Source organism: Bos indicus, chromosome 27, assembly GCF_029378745.1.
Source record: "Bos indicus isolate NIAB-ARS_2022 breed Sahiwal x Tharparkar chromosome 27, NIAB-ARS_B.indTharparkar_mat_pri_1.0, whole genome shotgun sequence".
In the NCBI taxonomy this organism is placed as follows: domain Eukaryota; kingdom Metazoa; phylum Chordata; class Mammalia; order Artiodactyla; family Bovidae; genus Bos; species Bos indicus.
Window position 1 is genome coordinate 31,829,310 of NC_091786.1, and position 27,981 is coordinate 31,857,290.

At 41.3% G+C, this 27,981-nt stretch overlaps 1 long non-coding RNA gene across 2 annotated transcripts; it reads left to right on the forward strand.

Moving 5' to 3' along the window:
* The first annotated feature begins 2,530 nt into the window (after window positions 1–2,530).
* LOC109553261 (uncharacterized) lies at window positions 2,531–27,385 on the forward strand. 2 transcript variants are annotated; one of them, XR_002180004.2, is made up of 3 exons: window positions 2,531–3,124; window positions 24,061–24,404; window positions 25,840–27,385. It is a non-coding gene; the product is annotated as an uncharacterized lncRNA (long non-coding RNA). The 2 variants fall into 2 exon arrangements; XR_011564429.1 differs by having other exon boundaries at window positions 2,533–3,124; window positions 24,061–24,152; window positions 24,267–27,385.
* Window positions 27,386–27,981: the final 596 nt, after the last annotated feature.

Below are 27,981 nucleotides of genomic sequence, written 5' to 3' on the forward strand. Positions count from 1 at the left end.
TTAGTCCTTCTCAGGATCATGAGAATGATAACAGGGCCTGGAGCTCCCTTTCATTTTTCCTCTGTTCCACTGTGTCCACAGGGAAGGTTACACAGGGAAGGTCATTGCTTCTGCTGTGGTCCCAGCCTCGCCTCTGGCCATTTATGTTACTCAGCTCCAGGTGGCCAGTCTGGACTTTACCCAAGGCCCACTGTCTGCACAGGCTTCCCTGGTGGCTCAGTGGTAAAGAATCCACCTGCCAATGCAGGAGACTCGGGTTCAATCCCTGGGTCAGGAAGATCCACTGGAGAAGGAAATGGCAGCCCACTCCAGTATTCTAGCCTGAAAAGACCCCCATGGAGAGAGGAGCCTGGTAGTCTACCGTCCCTGGGGTTGCAGAAGAGTTGGACGTGACTTAGTGACTAAACAACAGCAACAGTCTGCAGCTCCTACAGGTTGCAGGCAGCAGACATAACCTTAGAGGAGGGTTTCTTAGCCTCAACACCATTGCCATTTGGGGCCAGATAATTCTTTGTTTTGACGGGGGCTGTCCTTGTGTGTTGTAGGATGTCTGCCGTCATCACTGGCCTCTACCCATTACACTCTGCTAGCACCTCGAATTATAACAATAAGAATGTCTTCACACATTTCTGAGTGTCCTCTGGAGGGACACGAATGGCTTGCCTTATCTGAGAACCTCGGCTTTAAAGGTTTCTGCCTTTAATACACAGACCTTGGGAATTCAGCTCTCAGTCTAGATTGCACACTTACTAAGACCGTAAAGGACAATTGAAGATGAGAAAAGATTCTAATGCAGAAAACATTTCAGCTGATGACAAGATGGAGCTGTTCTTAGAACCCAAAAGGCCACCCCTTTGAGTCTTTAAAGGGGTCCTCTCCAGCTGATCACAGGGCAGCCTGCTTGCCCAGCTTGAGGACTGCTTTGTCACAGGGCTCCCCACCACCCACAAGTATGTTTGAGCGTTTCTTTGTTTCTGACAGACTAGTCTCGGTGGGGTCAGGAACTGAGAAAACTCCCTAGGTTGTGTCATAAATCTTCCCCGGCCCCCCAGGCTCTGATTCATTTGAGGGAAGTTGACCATCTGAATATGCTCCCTTCTGGGGAAACTCTACACTCTACCCATGCATGTGGGCTTGTTCCGTGTCCTTAACAGAAACTTACTTCAGAACATAAAAGCACAAAACTACACATCAAGCAGCGAGTGGGCAGCTTTTTCCTATCTCTTCCTTCTGAATGATATAAATAAGTGGTAACTGTTTAAAAAATTTGTGACATTTTCCAAAATTTTTCCCAATAGAGCAGTTAAATTACATGGTGACCAAGGTCTGTATGGGACGAAGGATGGGACTTTGAGAAGAGAGATTTCATGTCAGTAGATGGAAGACGATTCTGATGTTTGGAGTCACTCAAGGTGCAGTTGGAGGCAATGTTTCAAATCCCTTTGGATACTTCAACCAGAAGCTGAAAAGTATTGTCAAGGAAAACCCGTGATTGTTCAAATGATCCTTTGGATATATGACTCTGTGAAAGATAATGCAAACATCACAGAGTCCAACAAGTCAAAATTTCAAGACCTTACCCTCAAAAATGCCCTACTTTTTTGATTCAGCTGAGTAGCAGATGCTACTTGAATGATATTCAGATTCATTAACAAGTATGAAGAGACTGATTAGTGCCTTATTCTGTTGTGTGTGTGTGTGTGTGTGTGTGTGAGTGAGAGAGAGAGAGAGAATGAAGTACATTCATCAGGGGTAATTAACCAGTTTGGAATCATGATTAATTTAAAAAAATATTAGCATAACTATGAAAGTTGCTCAGTTGTGTCAGACTCTTGGCACCCCCATGGACAATACAGTCCATGGAATTCTCCAGGCTGGAATACTGGAGTGGGTAGCCAATTCCCTTCTCCAGGGGATCTTCCCAACCCAGGGATCTAACCTAGTTCGCCCACATTGCAGGCGGATTCTTTACCAGCTGAGCCACCAGGGAAGCTAGAATTACCACAGTGAGCTTATGGAAATTGACAGATCACAAAAATCCATGGCTATACAAAAAGAAGGATGTGCTTTAGTTTGGAGAACAGTAAAGCACACTTAATATTTTTCACCGACTGCCCTCTCCTCCAGGAAGGCTCCTGCACCCCACCAGTCAGGCCTCTGAGGATAGCATCCCTTCCGTCTGCCAGCAGGCTGCCAAGAGAGAGCAAAAGAAGAACTGAGTCACTAAGTCGTGCCTGACTCTTGCGACCCTATGGACTGTAGCCCGCTAGGCTCTTCTGTCCATGGGATTCTCCAGGCTAGAATAGTGGAGTGGGTTGCCATTCCCTTCTCCATGAGAGAGCAAAGGTGAGCCCTTAAGTCGCCTGCTTAGTGCGCACATCTCTTGCTTTAAATCCATAAGGAGGCTGTGAGGGTGAAAGATTCGAGTAAAGGAGAGGGGAAGTTGTGGTGGCGGGGTGCAGGCAGCTCAGAGCTTATAATGAAGGAGGGATAGGTATAGAAGACGAGGAAAGACAGCAGTAGGATTTCATTTATATTTGGTTTAGTTCTTAAGTTAATAGCCAAGAGGTAGAAGCGTTTACTACATTATTTTTCCAGCTTTTCCTGCTGCCTCACCTCGGGCTCCCCTTTGTTCAGCTCTAAGCCCAGGAATGAGCTTGGCTTACTGGAGCTCTATCTGCAAATCTTGGCAACAATGCACCATGGAAATCAGCCATAAAATGTTACTTTCTCTCCTTGCCCTGGGAGTCCTGTGAGTGGGTGGTTGGAAGTCACAAAGAGTGGCTGCATGAATGGTCTCCTCCCTATAAAATGCTATTGATACTTGTTTTCTGGACTAGTGGGAAACAACGTGTTTTTTTGGTTTTGTTGATGTCTCAGCCTGTAGAATATTTATATATTGAAATGTTAGATTTAGAAAGAGTGAATCTCCCTCCCGAAATAACTGCTCGCAAGATGACTGGCAAGAAGCACAGAAACTTCCCACAACAGATTAATAATCAGAAATTTGAAAGCCTTGAGAGGAAAAACGAAGATGCAGAATCATTTTTGTGTCCTTCTTTTTATCTACACTAGACCTTGGAACTCTTCATTTTGCCACTGATTGACAGCACCTAACAAAGAGGTAAGATTGCGCTTATACATAGTTCTGAGAACCCAGTTGAATGGTTCGGGCTCCAAACTCCACCTGTGTGCCTGAGTTATGGAATTCTTTGCAATGGATTTCTGCCTCAACAAACAACTGGATAATTGCTAAATGTCTCTAGATTTTTGGCTCATAAACAAACATGAATTTACTGTATTGGATTAACTAAAGTCAGAGGAAATAGTTAGCAGACAGTTGGCTTAAAAGGTGCTGTGGATAAAAAGACTGATTTGCAAGGTCTCTGGACTAAAGAAAATTTTTTCTCCCTGTGCTCATAAAAGTGAGGTTGGTCCTGAGGAAATATAAATTTGCCTAATAATTATCAAGAGCAAACTTGCATTAGCTTAGCCTGCAGTGACTGGAAGATTTTATATTTCAGGTAAGGGCTGCACCTCCTGTGAAGTCTGAACTTCTGGCAAAGGCCTGGAACCCTTCCCAGACATCACCAGAAACTCTGGTCATTCATTCAAAATACGTTACTGGATAGCCATACATTTTTGACTCTGATTTTTAAATTTTCAGCAGAGCTTGTGAGGTGTTTTGAAAATTCTCAGATATGATTGTTCTGAATGATTTTGCTCTTTTCTAAATAAAGAAAAGTTATCCTCAAAAAATGAAATCTAAATTTGGTAACTAAGGTGGGAATTCAAGCTACTTTTGGCCTGGGTTTACCGTGAGGTAATATGATCCATTGTTTCAGCCAGGATGCAGTAGACGAAACTAGATATTCTCTTGACCCAATTAGTTTCAAATTACTAGGGAGCAAGAATTGTATTACTGCATTTTTCATATATTTTTATTTCCCCCCAACTTTGTGACTGAGACCTAGAAGGTGTTCAGTAAATATGTCATAAATTAATTTCATCATGGCTCTAAAGGAAATTCTTAAGAGGCTTTCTAAAAATATTTTTAAAAATTTTAAGGATTGGTGTCAATAGTGGAATAAATTTAAGGCTGTACAAACTTCTATAAAACTTTTATGTACATTGTCTGTACATATAAAACAAACTTTCTAATTTCACTTATCTGCTAAGCTGGTCTTCATTTTTTGGTCACATCTTCTATAATGTATTTTAATAACAGAAACAAACACATTCTTTGGTATATTTAATCAGCTCCTTGGGAATCAGCAGCTCAAAACTGAATTCAAACTTGAGTCCTGTCACTCGCTAGTTGTAGAAACTTGGCCATGTTACTTACCCTTCCCAAATCTCAGTTTTCTCATTTGTAAAAAGGTGATATTAAATACTCTTTGGAATTAAGTTAAAGGAGGTAAATATATATATATTTATAAAAATCATCAAATACAGGTCTCAACATTTAGTAATAACCATATGAATCTTAGTTCCTTATCTTCAGTTCAGTTCGGTTCAGTCGCTCAGTCGTGTCCGACTCTTTGTGACCCCATGAACCACAGCACGCCAGGCCTCCCTTCCATCACCAACTCCTGGAGTTCACCCAAACCCATGTCTATCGAGTTGGTGATGCCATCCAACCATCTCATCCTCTGTTGTCCCCTTCTCCTCCTGCCCTCAATCTTTCCCAGCATCAGGGTCTTTTCCAATGAGTCAGCTCTTTGCATCAGGTGGCCAAAGTACTGGAGTTTCAGCTTCAACATCAGTCCTTCCAATGAACACCCAGGGCTGATCTCCTTTAGGATGGACTGATTGGATCTCCTTGCAGTCCAAGGGACTCTCAAGAGTCTTCTCCAATACCACAGTTCAAAAGCATCAATTCTTCGGTGCTTAGCTTGGGCAGACAGACTGAAACTAAAATCAGAGACAAATAGCCAATCTGATCACACGGACCACAGCCTTGTCTAATTCAGTGAAACTAAGCCATGCCGTGTGGGGCCACCCAAGATGACCAGGTCATGGTGGAGAGGTCTGACAGAATGTGGTCCACTGGAGAAGGGAATGGCAAACCACTTCAGTATTCTTGCCTTGAGAACCCCATGAACAGTATGAAAAGGCAAAAAGATAGGACACTGAAGGATGAACTCCCCAGTTCGGTAGGTGTCCAATATGCTACTGGAGATCAGTGGAGAAATAACTCCAGAAGGAATGAAGGGATGGAGCCAAAGCTCCTTATCTTACTTCATATCAAAATGCATTTTATAGACATGCTATTTTATTTCTGTGAAAACTGGTTATTAGAACAAATTCATCTCATCTCTTTATTATAACAGAACTAACTGTTCCTCCTTCTAACTGAAAGCAAAGTTACTATATGCAACTGAAAGTAATAAAGCTGTATTTGCCTTTCAAATAGCCATAATTTTGGCTTTTGTACGCATTTTAGTTTGGCCTCTATATGCCTAATATTTTCTGTGTAATTTCATGTCATTTGCTGCTACCATATTTTACTATGTAATTTATTCACCCCTAATTCTTCAGAATTGAGGAGGTTTTCTAAAATTAGAATGGAAACTCTCTGAGGTCTTCTGTTTGCTTGGTCAGTATCTTATTCATGAGCCGCTCCATGAAACATGACAGGATAATAATTCTGGCAGCAGCTGGCACCGCAGAGATAGAAGGCTGAGCTGAGCTCTGCAGTTTAAAATGTATATCCTGAGTTGTCAAGGTTGTTAGATTTAAAGTGTTTGACTTTGGAAAGAATTTGGACAGAATTTGATAGACAACTACTAACCCAGGCCTGGAACTCAATTCACCTCTGAAATGAGAAAGGTCCTGCTTCTTTTCTGGTCCCTCCCCCAGACCCTCTTCCTCAATCTCTTTGCTCCACATGGTCCAAGGAACAATCACTCCATGGACAGAAGGTGCATTGAGAATGTGTGCAGGGTGAGCTGACTCAGGAGAAATGCTCCCCCCCCTCAGTGGAGGGGTGCCTTCTATTGCATTTCAAGCTGGACTAGAAATCAATATGTCATTATAAACATATATGGTGCAGGGAGAGACAGGAAGTGGATACATACCCAGGATAAAGTAATTTGGAAGCATTAGTTACTTTGAAATGTGCCGCACACCGAGGAGACTTGAACATTTCACAGTGGATTTCTTTGCCTCAATCAATGTCCTTTTTTCCCTCACTTGAAGCAGTTTTATAGACAAGCATGGTTACTTGCTTGGGAAAAGTTCAAATTCCAGTAACATTTTCTGACTGCTTGTCTAGTACCCAACTTCTAATTGTGTACTTTTAACTGCAACCCGCATCATTTGCCTTGGGGAGAAACTTCTTGGTAAATTAAAAAAGGGGAAAAAAGGGAAATGTATGCTTCAGAGCATCCTGCAAGCAATGGTGTTTTGCACTCAATTGTTTTTCAGTAGCATAACTATCTGGAGAGTAAACCCTTTGATAATGTTCCTGTTTCTCCCTCAAAAAAAAAAATGCAAAAGTTAATATGACAAGCATGCAATGATACATTAAATTGAGAAAGGGGCCAGAGCAGGATTTATAAAATTCTCCTATAGCTTTTCATACTCCTCAGCCTTTTATAGATCTCCCTCAAAATATTTTTTCTCTTTCTATTAAACCCCTTTCAACCATCCCAACCCAACTCAACTCCCAAGCTTCCTTTTGGCACATAGCTATCTTGCTCCCTGTTCCCATGTAGAAAAGTCTTTTTTTTTCCTCTCCAAGATTTCTCCAATCTTTCATCTTCAAACCTGCCCCAAATTTAATGAACTGTGTTTTGAAAACTGCATGGCTATTCTGAACCTCTTTAAAAGTACTTTGGTGTATTTTCCAAAAATGAGGATACATTTATACTGATGTGGCTTCACCCTCTCCTTTGATTAAGGACTGGGGTTTAGTCTTTGTATGTGAATGGAGTCCAGCCAACTGGTCAATGTGGAGGTGGAATATACAATCCTGGCCTCATTAACATATTTCAACTAATTGATTGACCTGGTCTTAATCCAAGTTGGCTCCATTCTACATTCTAGTCCAAGTCCCACTTTTAATATATTTTTAAGGACTTAGTGGGTGATTATATTTAGGTACTTTATGGAAAATATATACTAAGAAGAAATGCAGATATTTGTTGAAACTACTTTTAAATGATGTGCATTAAGAATGCTTGTTGAAACACTGCCAACCTAAGGTTGCCAGTCCTTTGGCCCGAATAGTGAAACAAACATTAAAAACATGAATCTATGTAGTAAAGTTTAGCTTGAGCTCATACTTTCCAACCCTTTATCCTTGTTAGTTGGTACAGTTGCTTGCTATCTCAATTCTGTCAAATATGAGAAAGAGACTTTGGTTATCCAGATAGATCTAATACTAAATGCAAAATTTAAGACATGTTATGTTATTTTGTTTGCCTATTTTTACCAACTTTATAAGTCCATATATTTTAAAGAATTTCACTGCTTAGCAAAATAATGTCAGAGACAAATACTGTGTAATATCACTTATATGTGAAATCTAAAAAATAAAACAAACTAGGGGATATAACAAAGAAACAAACAGACTGACGGATCCAGAAAACAAAGTAGTGTTTGCCAGTGGGGAGAAAGATGAGGAGAGGGGCAAGACAGGAGCAGGGCATTAGGAAGTAAAATCAATCCATGTGAAAGTCGCTCAGTTGTGTCAGACTTTTTGTGACCCCATGGACTATTTAGTCCATGGAATTCTCCAGGGCAGAATCCTGGAGTGGGTAGCCAGTTCCCTCCTCCAGGGGATCTTCCCAACCCAGGAATCAAACCCAGGTCTCCTGCATTGCAGGTGGATTCTTTGCCACCTGAGCCACCAGGGAAGTCCAAGAATACAGAAGTGGGTAACCTGTCCCTTCTCCAGCAGATTTTCCTGACCCAGGAATCAAACTGGGGTCTCCTGCATTGCAGGCAGATTCTACACCAGCTGAGCTACCAGGGAAGCCCCCAAGCAGTAAAATACTATGTCTAAAATAAGTTACAAGGAGATACTATACAGCACAGGGATTATAGCCAAAATTTTATAGTAACTATAAATGGAGTATAACCTTTAAAAATTGTGAGTCACTATGTCATACACCTGAAACTTATATGAATTATAAATCAACTCTACCTTAATAAAAATGAAAATGACTACTTAGCAAATTTCCAAAGATTGGTTTTTAACTTCAGTTTACTCTTGTATCTTTATACTCACTTATTCATTCATTCATTATTTATTGGATAATTGCAATGTGGATGAAAATAGGCTAAGAATTGTGTGAAGACCTAGTGTTTCCACTAGATTGAGATATATGCAAATAGCTGTAACAGAATATGAACCATCTCACCATAAAGGCATGGAGGACTGTGAATATTCATATATGAAAAAAGGAAGCTAGTTGAGCAAGGATGACTCCATGGAATGGACTGCCTTGCCCATAATGTAAAGAAAAAGAGTTGAGGCATACCCAAAAGGAAGGAAAAGGAGGGAAACTATGTGAATAAGTCAAAGAGCAGAAGTCTCTGGTATGAATGGGACCCACTGGTTTGGTTGCAGAATAGTACAGAGAGAAGTGATCGGAGATAAAACTAAAAATGAGCACATGATTAATGAGTCTTGAAAGTCAGGTGAGATTTTCTTTAGGTGGAAATAAAGAACAATTTAAAATTTTGAAATTATTGGCTTTATTTGCTTTTTTACCATGAAAATAATCTATATTGTGATCAAAACAAAACCTTGACGCTGTTAGCCTCAAAAAGGCTCTTTAATCAGTTGAGGTAAAAAGTAAAGAGGTTCTGAATGAAGTAGCACAGGAAGGAAGAACAAATTAAAACAGGGTGTAATTGAAATTGTGAAGACAGCGTAGACAGCTTTCAGAGGCATAGGGTTCAAAAATGAGACAAGCTTCATTTTGTGTGTAGCGCAGCACAGAGAAAAAACAGAAATATGTCGAAGAAAATTAGTTTAAATGCTCTCTCATTCACGTAATTCTCCAATAGAGGTCTGTTCTTGGATTATTCAAATGTATTAAATTGCTTTCAAGTCAAAGGCCATTGACTCTGAAGTCTGATTGCTTCCATATGAAAACTGACCATCCACTGGAGCAAGAGATGTCCACCTGGTCCCCAGGGCAAACTTTGATAAAGGTCAGAGGCACTCATGTTTTCAGCTTCACAGCAACGATCAGTGTTGGCTTGTGGGCTTTACAGAGTTGGGTATTTTATAAATCACATTTATCCATGAACTCTACACACAAGTCATGTACTTGATGACAGCCTCAGCCTTCAAGAGGCTGACAGGTGAGGAGAGACCCTCTCTCCTCCATTTCCTCCATTTTACTTGACTTCCTTGCTACCGAATCAGTCCCTAATCCTTTACAATCTGATTTTCATCCTCAGCCTTTAGCTAAAACACCCACTTTAAGTTATGTCAATATAGTCACTACATTGAGTAGCTTCTACTGGATTCTCATTCATGTCCCTCCAATCTGTGGTATTTGAAATTACTGATCACCTTCCTGGCCTCACATGTACTTTCTCCCTAACTCAGCACCATCTGCCAGCATTTTAAGTGCAGACAGACACAGAACAAGCACACACTTCTGTTTTTCGTTTACTCTTTCACTTATCTCTGTGGTATTTTACTAGCTTTTCTAATGAGTATTTTCCTCTCCCATTCTTTCTCTGGCCTTCCAGAAATCTAGTTTTCTGCTAGATTTTTTTCAGTCTTTTTGTCTCTTTTTAACTAGTCTTTTCTTTGTTGACTTCATCTACCCTTACATCCTTATGCCTAGCTTTATTGAGATACAATTGTCATATAACATTATGTAAGTTTTAGGTGTATAATATGGTGATTTGATACATGTATATATTGTAAAATTATTAATACCAGAATGTTAGTTAACAAATCTATCAATGCATATAATTACCCTGTTTTCGTTGCTGTTTTTGTGGTGAGAACAAAGAGCTAATCTTTGTGTTTAAGCTAATCTGTGTGTTTAAGAGCTAATCTCTTAGCAACTTCCAAGTATACAATACAGTATTGTTAACTGTAGTCACCAGATTCAATTATTAAACATCTTACACAAACAAAGGGACACTCAGAGTTCTTGGCAATAGTAAGTGATGGGTGAATGACTATGAGAGGGAAGATTGAGAGAATAGGCAAGACCAGACCCTGGGAGAACTGTTAGAGTGAAAATGTAGACTATATCCTGTAGGCAAAGGAGACCAGTTAGAACTGTTTCAGCAGAGTGGTGACAGCCTTACATTTGTTTCTTTTAGAAGGACCACACTGTAGCATAGTGGAGAATATTCAAAGCCAGGATGACGAATGGTTTCCAACTGACCGTTCATTGGCACTGTGTTGAGGAGGATTCTGAGGCTATACTCAGGCTAAGCTGGAAGACCGCCATAATTCTGTACCCAGGTATGGCTGTTATTCCAGGGAAAACTTCCACAAAAAAATGTCTTTTTATCATTGCATCACTTCCTATATATATATATATATATATATATATAAAAGTATCTGACTTCTCCATTCAATGTCTATGAAATGCAAGGTGTATTGAGGACTTACTGGAAGTGGAAGTCTGGGGAAGATTCAGCTTCCAAGAGAAATAAGATTTTTCTCCGTTGTTAAAAGTGACTGTGGCTGTCAAGGGCACCATGGTGGAGAAATGCGGGTGATGTGTTCTGTATTTGCCATCAAAGAGCTGGGGAGTGAAGCCCCACCAGTAGAACGATGGGAGAAGCAGTTAGGAGGCTGCTGCTGAAACCCAAAATGGAAATGATGAGGTTCTGCATTAAGTGTATGTCAGTGGTACTGGAGAGAAGAGGAGGGATTTGGATGGCATTAAGGATGTAGTTGAAATCACTGACAGAACCATGGGACCACAGTCATTTCATTGGCAGATGGGAGAAGAGCTCATTAGGGAGAAGGAGGGTTCTACCTAGAGACCCGAGGAAAAGAGACCGTGGTATCCCCAAAGGCCAAGTCCAGTTCAGGAAGAATTAAAAGCAAACAAACAACAACAACAACAAAAAGAAACCACATTGCGGAGAGGTGAGGTTGGAAGTGGCTGAAAGTTGTCCGTGGAATTTAGCTGCTAGGATGATTGACGCTGTAAAGAACGCTTTCAGTCTACAAGTGGGAGAGGAAGCCACGTTAAGTGTTTTATTTCCTCACCTCCCACTCACCCTCTTCAAGAAGCTAAGCTGTAAAAGCGTGGAAAGTGAAGACACAGCACACTTCAGGTCATATCCCCTTTTTGTGGTGTTTTTGAGGGGGGAAAGGTTTGAGCATGTTTCTAAAGCACAGAGGTTGGAGAATAGAAGGAGAAAAGTGCCTGAACTCGGAGAGAAGCGATAGAATCTTGGAAAGGGAACTTGGGGTGAAAAATGTTGCCTGTCACATCAGTAAACAACAGATGTGGTGGCCTTTACCATCAGTCACTGTGGCCACCTGCCCTGTACTTTGCACCCTGGGAGGATTCAGGATGGAGACAAGCAGGATGCTGGCCCTCGACAGTTAAGGTACACATCAAAGGAATGCTTTTAATGAGCTCAGATGCTCGAATCTTCCCATACATAGGAAAGTGCTAAATTCATTACCTTGACATGTCTGGTTTTTCTTTAACGAACAGTCGTTTTTTGATATTCCGACTACCTAGTTTTTGTCCCCAAACCTCCCATGTATCCTGACTCCTCCCTTGCCTTTTTGGAGCAATCCCACAGAGCTTTCTCAGAGGCTGCCTCCTGGGCTTAAGTCCTTAGCAAGTGCACTGAATAGAACACGATTCTCAACTTTAGGTGGTGTTTTTCCCCAGTTGACAAAGAAAGGAAATGGAAAAGTGGGTATGGATGCAGATTCACCTGTAGATGTTGGGGAGGGAAGCTGAGGGAAGTCATATATTGTCGATTCATCTTGTTTGGTCAACTGGGTTCATTTCCTGAGGCAGAGATGGGGCACAGGACGTCAGGACAATTATGGTATCTGTACCGAATGTTATGGTGAATTAGGGGCAGGTGACTAGCAACAAGTGAAAGATCATCTGAGAATTCGTGAAACTGAACTGTTGTTTTTCTCTTAGTATAAAAAGCCCTGTATCTGGCTGTTTGGGACAATGCTAGAAAGAGAAGTCTGGTTCTTGGGCTTATTGCCTCTGTGGGGATGGAGCTGGGATGAAAGCCGGGGCATTGGGTGAGCTGATTATTTCTCAATGAATCCCTGAAGCAAGTCTTGGGAAAGTAGTCCGTGATGTTGGTTCTTCCAGCTTTACATAATTCTTAGAGCTCATCTAACTATCCTACCAGATCCCTGTAGAGCCTCCTTAGGAGGTGTCCTCCACTGGCTGAGTGGCATCCAGTCTGTATGACCAGCTTGGACCTTCTACCTCATTCTGTGAGGCTATATTTTTTCCTAGGTGCCTCTGGACTAAAAGCTTCAATCCTTAGGTTGATCCTGTGCTCATTGACCATGCACATCTTTCCCCAGGAAAAAATCCATGAGTTTCCTCCTAAACTGATTAATAACAGTGAGCAACTCTCCCCCCAGGACAGGAAGCCTATAGGCTATTTCTAATAACTGACTCGGCATGGTCTGTTTTAGATGTGATGAGACAGCCTGCTTGACTCTATAAGCAGTCCAGCCACAGCTGTGGTTTACAGATACCAAACGGCAGGGTGGTACCAGTGATTGTAAAGTTTGTGTTTGATAGCCTTGAAAAGTCACACCTAGGAATGATGACTTTTTTTTCTCTTATGGAATGGGGCTGGTTGATTCTTTAAGGAATAAGTCCCAAAGGGTTGGCATTTTAATTGTACTCACATACACGCGCACACATATGTGTGTGTATGCTGCTGCTGCTGCTAAGTCACTTCAGTCGTGTCCGACTCTGTGTGACCCCATAGACCGCAGCCACCAGGCTCCCCCGTCCCTGGGATTCTCCAGGCAAGAACACTGGAGTGGGTTGCCATTTCCTTCTCCAATGCATGGAAGTGAAAAGTGAAAGTGAAGTCACTCAGTCATGTCCGACTCTTTATGACCCCGTGGACTGCAGCCCACCAGGCTCCTCCGTCCATAGGATTTTCCAGGCAAGAGTACTGGAGTGGGGTGCCATCACCTTCTCTGATGTGTGTGTATAAACTCATACAATACATAATTAAAATTTTGGAAAACTTGTTAGCTCTTGTCTTCAGAGGTAAGGGAGCCAGATTTAGGCTGATGAGAGGGTGGTCTAAGCCACATCAATACTGTCAGCCTCACAGGGGTCACTGCCTATTGACGACCATGGATGGATTATGTTGCTAAATTTGATTTGATGAAGACTTGATTCAGTGTAGATCCACATGCTGTTATCAATGATTATGAAATTCCAAATATCCTGAAAATCAAAAGTGGTTTTGTAAATACGGGCAAATTCATTTGTTGGCCAAACTTGACTTTAGTAGATGTGATTTTATCAAGTTTTGATTTTCTCACCTAATGTGTTCTCCTGCAGAGATACTAGTTTTGTGGTTACAGGACGCTCTATTCCCATACCCTGATCACCGACTTCCACATTATATGTGCGTGTGTGCTCAGTCTCTGAGTCATGTCTGACTATTTGAGACCTCGTGGACTGTAGTCCACCAGGCTCACTGTCCAAGGGATTTCCCAAGCAAGAATACTGGAGTGGGTTGCCCTTTTCTTCTCCTGGGGATCTTCCCGATCCATCGATCGAACCCAAGTCTACTGTGTCTTCCTGAATTGGAAGGTGGACTCTTTTCCACCGTGCCGCTTGGGAAGCCCTCCGTGTTATATGTACTGTGTAACTTATGAAATCTGAACAATTCTGGATAGTAACATACTTTCATCCCCAAGGATTTCAGATCAGGTATTGAGAGGCAATGCTTATGTCTATCCTGTCATAATGTGACTGCTATTGCCCACATATTTAGTGACATTTTGATGGTCTTTTCATCTTTATTTCCTGTAACTCAGTGATTTGCAAAAGTTGCACATCAGAATCACCTAGAGAACTTAAAAGACTACTGAAGTCCGTCTCCTACCCTGAGACATTCTGATTTAATTAAGGTGGGGTATGACCTTGATGTCGGCATTAAAAACTGTTCAGGTGATTCCAATGTGCAGTGAAGTTTGGCACCTAGTGCTGAGTTATTTCTGAGGACATGAATGTCAGTGGAGCAAGGCCTGGACATCCTATGATGCTTCGTGACACTTGAGTTAAATTGGACTGAGTAGACACAATTTGTATTAGAGCTCCAGCAGATGTTTTGCTGCGTGATGGGTTTTGTTTTTGTTTAGTGGTTCAGATAATAAAGAATTCACCTGCAATGCAGGAGATCTGAATCTGATCCCTGGGTTGGGAAGATCCCCTGGAGAAGGGAATGGCTACCCACTCCAGTATTCTTGCCTGGAGAATCCCATGGACAGAGGAACCTGGTGGGCTACAGTCCATGGGTTGCAAAGAGTTGGAGACGACTGAGTGACTGACACTTTTACTTTCTTTGGTACTGGAGTCACAACATCATCATGTTATATCACTGCAGCACGAAGACCCATGGTTTTCCAACCTCAGTATACACTGGATACTAGTTGTTTGAAAAAACCAGCATGATAGAGTTACTTACACAGAGCCTCCAAATAATCTTCTGACAGACAACTGATATTTAATTATGTAACAACAGATTTTTGTCCTCAAAATTAAATGATCGTTATGAAAGGACCATGTTTTAAAAAATGTTTCCCCATTAGTGTCCTGGCTATTTACCAATAAAGAATATATTCTTTTCTAATATATCCTAAGGCCAACTGCCCTCATTCTGGGTTGTGAGCCCTTACAAATAAGAAAAAAGAAATAAATGGAAGAATTCCAGAAAACATGGGGGTTAGTTGGATTTCCAGTTGGTTCTTAGGTATTTCTCTGACTTATTCACTTGTACAAATTTAATGATTTTAGAGTTATTAAGTTATGTTACCTATGCCAACTTGATAAGGATAAGGGTAGATTTATTTGATTAAAAGAAGTGTCTAGAACAGATTGGGCTTCATGAATGAAAGGAACTACATTTGCAGAGTTAAAAATAGGAATATAAAAGCACACAGATTTTACATTGTGAGAACGGAGAACATTTTAAATGGTTTTCAACTGATGCGGAAGGCAAATTCTCCTCGTTGGTGATTGAGTTATAATGTCACAAATTCACTTTCGTCTAGGGAAAATATGTTTTTATTGTTAAAGAAGGCAAATGAATTAATGATAAGCTTTGTCAGCAGGGAGCCTGTGGCAGTCATTTTCCCCCCGAGGGAAAAATGACTAAAAAGTGTACATTTAGTATTTGTCACAACTTCAAAGAAAACAACTAGCTTTCACCACTGACTATGCTAGTTCTGTTACCGAGAGCTTCAAAACCAGAATTTGTTTTTATAGGCAGGTGCTGTTTTTCTCAGTATTCTACATTGCTAGCCATCCAAATAGCAATTAAGACCCAGCCAGCTTCAGAACTTGTGAAGCCAAAAGTGAGAATCGCTCCTTTAGTAAGTCAGTGTTCTCCAAGAGGTGTTTTTTAAAAAAACTTGTTTTGCTTACCTGGAAACTGGAATTCTGACTGCCATTGTCAATTGGAGGCAACCAAGGATAGAGAAAATCTTCTACTGACTAAGAAGGATCTTTTATTGCGGATATCATTATAAGTGGACAAGGATTATTTAAGAATGACCTGTTCATCCTGTGGAGTGAACTATTAATTATAAAGTAAACTAAAGGCTAAACATAAATTTACAGCTGCGAATGGTATGCTTGTGTTTCCAGTGTTAGTATCCAATCCTGCCTCACTTAGAGAGAAATGGAATTTATGCTCTGGGATTATTTGGACACTCCTTTGTTTTATTTATGTATGTTTATAATTTTTAAAGATGAAGTATAGTTGATTTACAATGCTGTGTTAATTTCTTCTGTACAGCAATGTGATTCCGTTGTACATACATCGACATTCTTTTTGAGACTCCTTTCCTTTATGGCTTATGCCAGAATACTGAATCTAGTTCCCTGGGCTATGCTGTGGGACCCTGTTGTTTTTGAGCCTCCTTTGTTTTAAATCATCCTCACCTCCTTGGGCTCTCTGCTGGTTCTCCTCTGTGCCCTAAACTTGCCTGTGCTGAAATAATCTTTTTCTTGTATGGAGGGTTCTGGACCATTTTCACAGAGGTCTTTCTCTGCAGTTACTCCTAATGCACACAACATCAACTACTTCTGTATCTATAGCTACTGCTGTTTCTAAAGATCCAGGCAATGCTGATAGCTGAAGCTTTTTCCTCTGTGTGCCCAATCTGCTATCCTGGGGATGACTTCTTTCTCTCCATTGTGTGCTATGCTTCTAAGGGCTTGTCCATCATGCCCCCCCCCCCCCCCGACCCCATCTGCCATGGTCTGGACTACAATGGCCTGCAAACATTTTTACTTCTCACATTACTGAGGGAGACGTTTGAGGCGGGGGTAGGGGGAAGATTGGAAGCTGCTTGTCTCTGTTGAATATTTTTTGATAATGCTGTCTTACTGTCCACAGTATAGCACTCTCAAATATAATCCCACCCTCCATGTTTCTCCACGCTGGCACATGACAAACCCAGTAGAATCAAATCTTAGCAGTTCAGGACTTGAGATTTGTTGAAATAAAAATTTCACTCTGCCTCTGAGTGAAGAAGAATAGTACAGAGAACAGATGCTGAAGGTGGAAAAACCTCAGTATCCAGGTGTGATTATGCAGTGGTGGTGATGCACTCCCACTGCTCTTCGTTCAGGAAATCTTGATAACGTCTTTTTCCGGACCAGTTCCTGGGAGTTAAAGGTGACCACGATTCTCTCCCTGTGTCTCCCTCAGAGTTCCATACTCAAATTTGATCACAGCTCACACTGCAGTGGCATATGCTTTCTTGTGGCTCAGTGGTGAAGAATCCGCCTGCTGATGCAGGAGACGAAGGAGTCTCGGGTTCAGTCCCTGGGCTGGGATGATCCCCTGGGGGAGCAAATGGAACCCGCTCTGGTATTCTTGCCTGGAAAATCTCATGAACAGAGGAGCCTTGTGGGCTATAGTCCATGGCGTCTCAAAGAGTTGGACGTGACCGAGCGACTGAGCACACCCGAAAGCATGCATTCTTGTGTTCAGTTCAGTTCAGTCCAGTCGCTCAGTCGTCTCCAACTCTTTGCGGACTCCATGGACTGCAGCATACCAGGTTTCCCTGTCTATCACCAACTCCCGGAGCTTGCTCAAACTCATGTCCTTCGAGTCAGTGATGCCATCCAACCATCTCATCCTCTGCCATCCCCTTCTCCTCCTGCCTTCAATCTTTCCCAGCATCAGGGTCTTTTTCCAAGGAATCAGTTCTTTGCATCAGGTGGCCAAAGTATTGGAGTTTTAGCTTCAGCACCAGTCCTTCCAATGAATATTCAGGACTGATTTCCTTTAGGAATGACTGGTTTGATCTCCTTGCAGTCCAAGGGACTCTCAAGAATCTTCTCCAACACCACAGTTCAAGAGCATCAATTCTTCCGTGCTCAGCTTTCTTTATCATCCAACTGTCACATCCATACATGACTACTGGAAAAACCATAACTTTAAGTAGATGGACCTTTGTTGGTAAAGTAATGTCTCTGCTTTTGAATATGCTATCTAGATTGGTCATGACTTTTCTTCCAAGGAGTAAGCATATTTTAATTTCATGGCAGCAGCCACCATCTGCAGTGATTTTGGAGCCCCCCAAAATAAAGTCTTTCATTGTTTCCATTGTTTCCCCATCTATTTGCAATGAAGTGATGGGACTGGATACCATGATCTTAGTTTTCTGAATGTTGAGTTTTAAGCCAGCTTTTTCACTCTCCTCTTTCACTGTCATCAAGAGACTCTTTAGTTCTTCGCTTTCTGTCATAAGGGTGGTGTCAACTACGAATCTGAGGTTATTGATATTTCTCCTGGCAATCTTGATTGCAGCTTGTGCTTCATCCAGCCTGGCATTTGGCATGATGTACTCTGCATATAAGCTAAATAAGCAGGATGACAATATACCGCCTTGACGTAGTCATATAGCCTTCCTGTGTAGTCATATCAAATTCTCTTCTCTGGAGAGTTTCATAATCAAGGGTGTCTATCACTTGGCCATGGTGCAGCTTCCTAGAACCTAAAATCCCCATATATTTAATGGGGTTACCATTTCCAAAATATTGGGCCCCAGGTCCCAGGAAAACAATGACACCAAATCATTCATCCAAGGGAAATTGGTTTCCTCTGTTACTTTGGGAGCCATTTTTAATAAGAAAGAAATCTGACCAGGCAGGCAGTTTGGCAGTACGCTTTGTCTTAAAAGTAATCAACGGAAATAGAGAAAACATGGAAACATTGTATAAACCCCAAGGCGGTGCATGGTGGTCACATAATAGATGCTGAATTAAACTGGTGAATGGAAACCTGAGTGGAGCTGTGTTCACTGCAGAGAGCTCTCACATAGAAAGCAGAGCAGGTTAATTGATAATAAGTATTTCCTTCTAGATGTTCTTAATCTTATTGAGCTGATCATATTGAGCTGTTTACTCACACCCTCCTGAACATTTAAACCTCTCTGGCTAGATTATATAGTTGTAAGACCAGACCCATGAATGGTCAGTGTTATTACTGTTTGTTTGTAGCAGTATTTCACTCCATGTCTCACCAGACTGTGGAAACATCCAAGAGAGATCTTGGCAATAGAGCTAGAAATTGGTAATAAAAGATAGGAATGCTGGTGTCCAGGCTCATTATAACCCGAGATCTCACTGCAGGCTCTCCTCAGAGCTGGGGGAAATGTATGTGTGAAATAGACTTTGCAGTGGTGTCTATTTGATTCTAATTCTTGTCAGCTATGTAATAATGCCCTCCATTCTGAACGTTGTACAATAAAAGGCAGGAAAAATGAAAATTGAGGTTTTTATTTTACCTTGAGTTTTGTGTAATCTTAACAGTGGTAACTCTAAAACAAAGCATGTCCTTGGGATTTAATGACTAGATAGGCTTAATAGAGGATGAATAGACCAGATAATGATAAATACACCAGAATTGTAATGGATTAAATATTATCCTATAAAATTAGGAAATATCAAGCATTGATGTTCAGAACTGTATGTCTGACAGGAAGCTGATTCAACACATTAACTAATACATTACTGAAAACCCTATAGCAGGATGGGGATTACCAGGATTGTGGTGGAGTCAGAATACCTTATTAATTAATCCCTATTAATAGAGCAGCACAGATCTTAACCAGGAATGCCTTTTCCACCTCATCTCTTTCTACTATTCTACTCCACCAGAAGTTAAACAAAAGTTCTTTAAAAAGTTCAAACTTCTTTCATCAATCAGGAGGTCAGAAGCACAGAATCCCTGTTCCCTGCTCCTCTGTTAGTTTTCTAGGGTTGTTGTAACAAAATACTGCAGCCTACCTGCTTCAACAGCCTAGCATTTTTTCTCCCCCATCCTGGAGGTCAGAAGTCTGAGGTCAAGGTAACATCAGTCGGGCTGCTGTCTTCTGGGGGCTGTGATGGGAATCTGCTCCATTCCTCCTTCCAGCTTCCGGTGATTTTCTGGGAATCTTTGGAGTTCCTTGCCTTGAAGACACATTACCCTGACCTCTGCCTTCTGTTGACTTGGTCTTTTCTCTGTGTCTGTCTCTGTCCACACTGATCATTTTTATAAGGACACCAGTCATATTGGGTTCAGACCCCACTAATGACCTAATTTAACATTACTTGTAAAAGCCCTATTTTTTAAAATGTAAGATCACATTCTGAGATACTAGGCTTAGAATTTCAACACATTTTACTGGTTGGAACAAAGTTTAACCCATAACACCATGATTCCACCAATCTGGGTCTCCTATCTGATCTGACTGATGTTAGGTCATAGGCAGAGTATCAGTGTAAATCGCTAGATCCTCTGGATTTCTGGGGAAACAGGGATTTGGTGACAGTATATGCTTTCTCCTTTGCTCTCATCAGGTAAGACCATCCCCAGAAGATGTGGTGTCCAGGACAAAGCAGTAGCTGATGTCTTTCCTAGATGGTGCTTATACATGTATGTGGGCATATACAACAACACACACACACTCATCTAAGGAATCTGTGTAAAAACAAATATTGAAAGCAAACTTTAAAAAGAAATAGAAAGAAGCAGTGACTTACTACACATTCTGTAGAGTAGTCAGTTGCCACTCATCAACTGGGGGATCCGTTCCAAGACCCCACTGAATTTCTGAAACTGTGGACAGTACTGAACCCTATATATACTATGTTTCCTCTATACAGGTATGTATACTGTACATCCCTGTGATAAAGTTTAATGTATAAATCAATCACAGTAAGAGATTAACAACAGTAAGAATAAGAGAGCAGTTATAACGATATACTATAATAAACATTGTGTGAATGTGATCTCTTTCTTAAAATATCTTATGGTACAAAGTTAATGTATTTTCCATCCTCATTAAGCACTTACAAACACTGTGTCCACAACTTTTGCAGTTTGAGATGCAGCAGCAATACTATCCCTCTATAGTTTTGGGAATAGCAAAACTATTCCCTCTTCACAATTTCATGGATAGAAGATTTGTTCCTACCATAGAGCTTGGTAACAGCATTGTTTTTCTTTATCAAGTCAAGAACTTACAACTTCTTTTTGGCATATCTGCATTGCCAGCATCACTATTCTTGCACTTTGGGGCCATTTGTGATGTACAATAAGGGTTCCTTGAATCCAGCACTGTGATACTGCAATAGTCGATCCAGATCTGATAACCAGGTACTAAGCGAGTATTGAGCGGGACAAAGGGATAAGTCATGTCCTGGGTGGGACAAAGTGAGATGGCGTGAGATTTCTTCACTCTACTCAGAATGGCATGCCATTCAAAACTCATGGATTTTTTTTTTTTTTTTAATTTCTGGAACTTTCCACCTGATGTCTTTGGACTACAGTTGGTGGTGGGGAAAAGGAAATCAGGGAAAAGGGGGAACTACTGTATAAAAAAGAAAAATTCCTTGTCAGGAGGGCCTAGTTATTATATAAGTTGTATGTATACAGGCAGGTCTCATTTTATTGTGCTTTGCAGATTTTTTTTTTTTTTTTTTTTTTACAAATTGAAGGCTTGTGGGTATTTTGCAATAGCATTTGCTTATTTAGTGTCACTGTGTCACATTATATTTCCAACCTTTTTGTTATTATGTTGGTCATGATGACCTGTGATCAGTGATCTTTGATGTTACTATGATGACTCACAGAAAGCTCAGATGATTGGTTAGCATAGTTTAACAATAAAATATTTTAAAATTAAGGTATGCACATTGTTTTCTTTTGAACTGTGGTGTTGGAGAAGACTCTTGAGAGTCCCTTGGACTGCAAGGAGATCCAACCAGTCCATCCTAAAGGAGATCAGTCCTGGGTGTTCATTGGTAGGACTGATGTTAAAGTTGAAACTCCAATATTTTGGCCACCTGATGCGAAGAGCTGACTCATTGGAAAAGACTGCGATGCTGGGAAAGATTGAGGGCAGGAGAAAGGGACAACAGAGGATGAGATGGTTGGATGGCATCACCGACTCAATGGACATGGGTTTGGGTGGACTCCGGGAGTTGGTGATGGAAGGGAGGCCTGGCGTGCTGCGATTCATGGGGTCACAAAGAGTCAGACATGAATGAGCAACTGAACTAACTGACATTGTTTTCTGGACATAATGCTATTGTACACTTAATAGACGACAGTACAGTGTATTTTATGTACACTGAGAAACCGAAACAGTTGTGTGAATCGATTTATTGCCATATTTACTTTATGTCTGTGGCTTGGAGCCAAACCCATGATACTTCCAAGGTCTGCTTATAGCTGAAAGCCTGTGTCTTTTTGTACCCAAGCTGGTAGATTCATCTTCTTCTCCTCCATGGACTGTCTAGCCCTCATGACTTAGCCCAAGGTGCATCTTGAGAAAACCTCCAGTTTATTGGACCCACAAGGTAATTACTTGTGGTTATGATACGCTTCTTCAAGTTGACAATTTGGGGCAAAGTGCATCAATGCCTACAGCTCTGATGCAGTGATTAGAAAGGTGGGAAGAACAGCAGAGCAAACACTCAGTTATTTTTGCTGATTTGGTTTTCTTTCAAGTTCCAATAGAACAAATCTTTAAGGATACCAAAAATCTACTAATAAGCCGCCTATGTACCAATGGCAAGGAGTGTAATATGCATGGAAATTAAGTTTTTCCTGAGGTGGAAATTACATTTTCAAAGAAGAGCTGGTAATCCTTTATAAGGAATGATCCATGAGCTATGTTTTCAAAAGGTATGTTCCTTGAGATAGTTTTGCCCACGTTGTACACACAGAGGGAAGAAGCTTTTGAAGGTGTATCTTTGCCGTCATCGCTCTGTCTTGTAACAAGCCCTGCAGTCCTTGCCAGTAGGTGGGCTTCCTCTGCGTGGTACCTGCTTCGGCTTAGCAACATCCTCATCTCTTACAAGGATGCTGTTGAAAATGGCTGAACCTGAGGAGACACCTGGTGGAGACAGGAAGCATTCTTCTCTCATACTTTACACTTATTTCTTCTTTTCCAGTAATATTTCAGGTGATATGAGCTCAAGGTAATGTCACAGAATCTTTGAATTTTCTTCTTCGCAGTCTAGAGATGTGAAGCAAGTGTATAAGCAGTAAAAAAGATGCTACATGAATTTAATCTCCTTATAGTATAGCTTAGATTTTTATTTATTCACTCACCTGCTTATTCATAGGTGCATTAGGGAAGCAGAGGTCTTGGTCCTATGGGAAGCTCTTATATTGAACTATGGAGGCAGAACATACAGTCATCAATAGCAAGGATTAAAGATGTAATTGCAGGGGACTGAGACCACATGTAAATACAAAGTGCAGGTAAGCAGAGAAGAGGTGACTAGGAAAGGCCTCATAAATGGATGCAGGAGTAGAATTGGGGTGTTAAACAGGTAAATTTGACAACAAGGTCCAACTGTGTAGCACAGAAAACTATACTCAGTATCCTGTGATAAACCACAATGGTAAAGAATATGGAAAACAATATATATTATATATATTGCATATTTTATATATATAATATATATATGGGTGTGTGTGTGTGAAACACTTTGTTGTATAGCAGAGATGAACACATTGTAAATTGGCCACATTTCAGTAACATCTTTTAAGAAGTAGAAGATTTGGTTGAGCAGAGAGGGAGAAGTTGCCATTAGGCTGAGGGTGTATTTCTCTAAAGATAAGATGCATGAGTGGCAAGTGGGAAGGACTCTGACTTGTCTGTAGCAGAGAACATGTTAGGAAATAATGAGAGAGAAATCAGACTAGCTTGGCAAGGCATAGCTTACTCAAAGATAGTTTCTTAGCCTCATAAATGAAAAACCTTCTAGCCTCACATGGTATATGCAGTAGGCGATCTGACATAATGGAATGTCAGTGGTTTGGAGTCAAGACCTTTTGAGGCTGAGACGTAGAATTGGCATACCACTGCTTCCCTTTTGTTCGGTTGGCAAGTAATAAAGACAAAGTCAGACTCAAGGGGTGTAAATAATCTCCACTCCTTTAAAAAAAAAAAAATCTTTTGGCTACTCTACTTGCTCTGCTTGGCATGTGGGATCTTAGTTCCCCAACCAGGGATCAACCCTGCATTCCCTGCATTGGAAGCACAGAGTCTTAACCACCAGACCACTAGGGAAGTCCCATTCTCTACTCTGTTAGAGCAACATAAAGTCATGTATCAAAGTGGATTGCTACATGAGATGGTGTGAGAAATGTAGCTAATAATGCAGTGTACCACAAGTAATTCCGTTAAATTCCCAGCCGTACTGTCCTCATCTCTAAAGTAGAGTGGCAGTGCCTGTCCCTTCACCGCAAGCTAAATACAATAATTCATATATGTATAAATTTTTATTCAGCAGTAAAGCATGATGTGACGTAAAGGACAATTATTTTGCACCTGCTTCTATTCTTTCCCTTTAGCGAGAACAGGAAATCCTTGGAGCAGCCACCTTCCCCAGCCTCCAGTGGCATCCTCTTACTCTGGCCTGAGCTCTGTGTAGAACGTCTTCCCAGTAAGTGCTTCCCGAAGAAATGTGGGATGAAAGATTCTGCAGTGACTTTGGATGCATCCAGAAGAATGATTGGAAAAATGAAAGTCTTGCAAGTTGCTGATGCTTTCTTCCTAGATGTTCAGGTGATGCAGCAGATACGTTATCCATCAGAAAAGCTCTCTTGAACGCTTCTCTCCCTGGAGCGACAGTGTTCTTCCGCTGCCCACCTCCACACATTCTCGTCCCTTCTCCTTTATGCCAAAGCGGCAACAGGTATGACTGTGGGCTTGGGTTCCCGGTGTGGACAAGAGGAAGCGGACAAACTAGGACTGACGTTGAATGTTCCTCTTTTTAGCGTTAAGCTCTAGTTAAAAGCGAGTTAACCTCCCAGACACATTCAGAATGTTGTTCAGAGTTATTCATGCACATGTTCAGAGTTATTAATTCATTCAAAACATATTGACTCTCGAGGGCAAAAAGTATAGAACTCAGCATTATTTAGGATATAAGATAATATGTTACTTTCACATTTGAGCAGCTTCAACTCCAGGGCATGAAAGATCTTTCTTAGGAAAGCAGGTTAGGAGATGTCAGTGGTGTTTAGTCATCTGGATTAATTCAAGAGGGGAGGATGAGTTTTCCTGACTGTCTGCAGCAAGGCGTAAGTTCATAAATGACTGAGTTTAATCAAGGTTGGCTTTGAAAGGAACTTGGGCTGTTCTAGATAACAATTGGCTATTTCAGTGGGGACAGTAGTGAAGGGAACCGAGTTTCACATATCTGTGCTGTGAATTCCAGTTCCTAACTTCACAGCTAATTCTCCGATTCTGGGGGCAGAGATTTACACTGGGAGAGCCATGAATGTTAATATAATCTGAGATTTCAAAGATGAAAGATGTGACTAAGCTTATTCAGAATTGAAGTCTGTTCAAAACCCAGGCCGCATGGAAAAGTTAAGGCACTGAGAATAAAGAAGAAACAGCAACCAGAAAGAGTCACATTTTGCCCCTTTCCATGATTCTTTTCCACTCCTAGTGACCGAATCTGAAGGCATTTCCACATGAAGTTAAGCTTCAGAATGTGTTTGGTGTAAAATTGAGCTAAATTCCTTTAAAGGCAGAGGCACTATGCAGGGTGCTCAAGTGTCTTGATTGGATTAAAATACAAACTTCTGGAAACGAATCTATTTGGAATCCTTCATATGTATGTGATTTTTCTCTCTCCCAAATTCCCTTTTTTTCTTCACAAGGCAATGCCTTGCAGCTCCTTTTTCCAAGATAGAAAAAAAAATCAGTGATTACCGACAATGGTCCAGCACCCAAAACAACTCAGAAATAGCAAGTCAGTCTGTGTGTGTGACAGAAGAGGACAGTGTATGTGGTGATAGAAGGAGCTACCGTTTCGGGCTTCCTCAGGGCGGTTACGGGGTGTATGTGGTGATAGAAGGAGCTACCGTTTTGGGCTTCCTCGGGGCAGTTATGGGGTGTATGTGGTGATAGAAGGAGCTACCATTTCGGGCTTCCTCGGGGCGGTTACGGGGTGTATGTGGTGATAGAAGGAGCTACCGTTTCGGGCTTCCTCGGGGCGGTCACGGGGATCAGTGCAGACAGCACTATTGGAAAAGCTGAGGCACCAGTTTCACCAAGAATTATGAAGACCCTGGAACTTGTCTTCAGTTGACTTGCCTCCACTTACTCTTTTTGGCCAGATACGATATCTCCCTCATCTTTAGTCACTGCGTGGATCTCCTTGACTCTTACTACAGCATGGGGCAGGATCAGCCATCTGAGAGAAGAGGCAGTCACAGCAGGTGCCTGACGTGGAGTTCTTCCAGTATGGGTGGCAAGAAGCTTTCGTTTTATAGCAAACAGCAAAAAATAAAAGTCTAGACTTAGAAGTCAAACGGCTGTGTTTTATTATTTTAACTATCTTGAGATATGCTTGATAGACAAAAAGTTGTATGTATTTGATGTATACAACTCATTGAGTTTGGGGATAAATATGCATGCATGAAATTATCATTACAGTCTATGCCATAAACATATTCATCACCTTCAAAAGTATCCTTCCACCTTTAATAAATTCTTATTTGTGCATGTGTGAGAAGAACACTTAATATAAGATTTACCTTCTTAGCAAACTTTTAAGTATTCAATATGGTACTATTAACTGTAGTATCTGTGCTGTATAGTAGGTCTCTAGGATTAGTTCACCTTGCATAATTGAAACTCTGTAGCTGTGATTTATCTCTCCAGGGGATAGTGGAGGACAGAGGATCCTGGCGTGCTGCAGTCCATGGGGTTGCAAAGACAAAGTCATGCACTAAGACATGACTTAGTGACTGAACAACATCAACAAGCTGTGATTTATAATCCAGGCTTCCTAGCGTGGCCTTAGGCCAGTGAGATTGTCAGTTCTTGAGGTAAAATTCTCCTGGTTATGTAACAAGTGTCTTATGAATTGACATCAAAGAATAACAATGTGTCATTTTAACCACATCAGGCGTGTGGTTACATACAGGTATACATTGGAGAATGTTCTAGGTCTGGTGGAGATTAGAGGATCACTGAGGATAAGATACCTAAGGAAAATTAGGAGGAATTCTCTGGCAAATCCAGGAAAAGCTGCAGGAAGAGTAACCTACGACGGCTATGGGGAGAGGAAAGGAGAGGTGACTTTGCAAAAAAAAAAAAAAAGGAGAAATTATGGTTTCCCAGGGTCTTTAAGGTGGGCTGCCGTCTCTGGGGTCCCACAGAGTCGGACACGACTGAAGTGACTTAGCAGCAGCAGTGTCTTTAATATGAGGGAAATGAGAAAAACATGGGAGACAAAGGTAACGGAAGACGGGGAAATGGTGGCACATAAGGCAGACCTGCGGACATGGAGTTGGGGGAGGGAGAGCGTGCAGTGAACTGGGAGAGTGGCGCTGGTGTACACACACTACCATGTGTGAGACAGCCAGCTAGTGGGGAGCTTCTGGTATAGCGCAGGGAGCCCAGCCTGGCACTCTGTGATGGCCTAGATGAGCAGGATGCATGTGATACATGTATACATATCCATGATTCATGTTGTTGTACCGCGGAAACCAACATAACGTTGTAATTATACTCCAATTAAAAAATAAAAAAATAATAAATAAATAAATAAAAATTCCTTCCTAATAAAAAAACAATAATTCCATACCACTGTGGATGTATTTTCCATCATTACTGAAGTATTTTCCAAACAGATACACCCTGGGGTCATAAATTGGCTAAAACCCTAGATAGACCCAGTGAAGTATATCCTGGAGACTTTTGTTCTACTTCATCTTCCCTGACTCTTCTGAAGTCAGTTGCATTTTCACGTGGCTTTCTTTTTGTGCTCCCACCATGGCTGCCAGCAACTTTGGACTGCCACGCCTCCTCACTTACATGAGCCTTTCACCTAAGTATTCTCGGTGAAGGCCTCCAGGTTCATCTTAAGGACATAGGCCTAGATCACATGCCCAGTCCTGAACCAATCACTGGACCACGTGGGTGAAGGCTTTGAATAGCTTCAGGTAGGTGTGTTTTTCTCATATGCATCAACTGATGGGAGAACTGGTTTCCATGTGATCATGTGGATCAACAAAGGGGAAGCTTTAGGGAAGCTGGGAAGGGTTATGGATGCCAGGGAAGCAACAAGAAATTGCCTGTCGAAATATGATTAATTTACAAACTAGTTGAGTTACAAGCATGCAAGCTTTGGTGACCATCAGAACATCTACTCTATACTTTTCCCCTTGTTTTCCCTGAATACGGGATCAGATGGCAATTTATCCCACGCTGGGTTGAGGAGAAGGTAAAGAGGCAGCCTGGTCAGCCAGTCT